The 1,052-nt window shown below is 49.8% G+C and overlaps 1 protein-coding gene across 1 annotated transcript in view; it reads right to left on the reverse strand.

Annotated features, from left to right (window-relative positions):
* Positions 1-1,052, reverse strand: part of SLC15A4 (solute carrier family 15 member 4) — a 28,185-nt gene that overhangs the window by 18,287 nt on the left and 8,846 nt on the right. The window lies entirely within an intron of this gene.

A 1,052-nucleotide genomic window follows, 5' to 3' on the forward strand; every position in this document is an offset into this window, starting at 1 on the left:
AGAGCGGAGAGGGGAAGGGGCGATGCTTCTGATGATGATGATAACTTGACGATGTGACCTTACACAAAAGCATCCTCATCAGTTAGTTACCGTTAACTGGGCTCTCATTAGCTCACTGAGGCCTCACACTGATCCTATGAGAGGAGTCCTTTCCCACTGCACGAGAAGGAAAAGAAGGCTTTACAAGGTCATAAACCTGCCCAAGGTCATACAGCCCTAACCTGTGCGTAAGGAGAGCACAGCTGGAGAATTCTCTAGACCATCAACTTTTCTGCAAGCTGGTCCTTTTCTAATTGTGCCAAGGAAGACTTCAAAAACCAACCTAAAGGGAAAACAGATTCCTAAGTCCAAATTGACTTCACCACGCCACGTGTGCATTAAAACCCAAGTGTCCACAAAGCAATGGTGTTCTCCCACAGAACTGTCTACCAGGTACCACCCACACAGACACACTGAAAATTTAACGGTATATTTTGCTAATGGCATTCAATCTGTAGCCTAAACATCTAGGATCTGAAACCCTGCTTCTGCCTAATTAAAATGAGGCCCCGGTAAAGCACTACTGCTTGCTCTTGAGGCAATGAGGCTTCAACTGTTAAAAATTCTTTAGTGTGGTCCCACCAGCTGCAGTTCTGAATTATGAGTCTGAATGCCACACTGACCCACTAGAATTCCAGGGCACTGGGATGGTTAGCTGTGCCGGAATTCCACATGGGGACAGCTGAAGCAACTAGAGACGTTTAGCCTGGAGCGAAGGGGCAGGGCCATAGAGCTGCTTTGGTACAGCTTCAAATCTACCACGTGGAAGGAACATCAAACAGCTGTTATGGCTCCAAGGACATAAATTAGACACACGCAGACAAGCCACGAGGGGGCAGACAGATGCGGGGTCGGCCTGCAGAAGGTTCCTGCAGGACGTCAACCTGGGGCTCAGGGACTGAGCGCCCATCTCAACACCTGCCTTGATCAAAATATTCCAAGAGGGGCTTCCCTGGTGGCGCAGTGGTTGAGAGTCCGCCTGCCGATGCAGGGGACACGGGTTCGTGCCCCGG

This window comes from Lipotes vexillifer, unplaced genomic scaffold (genome assembly GCF_000442215.2).
Source record: "Lipotes vexillifer unplaced genomic scaffold, Lipotes_vexillifer_v1.1 scaffold671, whole genome shotgun sequence".
Classification (NCBI taxonomy): Eukaryota; Metazoa; Chordata; class Mammalia; order Artiodactyla; family Lipotidae; genus Lipotes; species Lipotes vexillifer.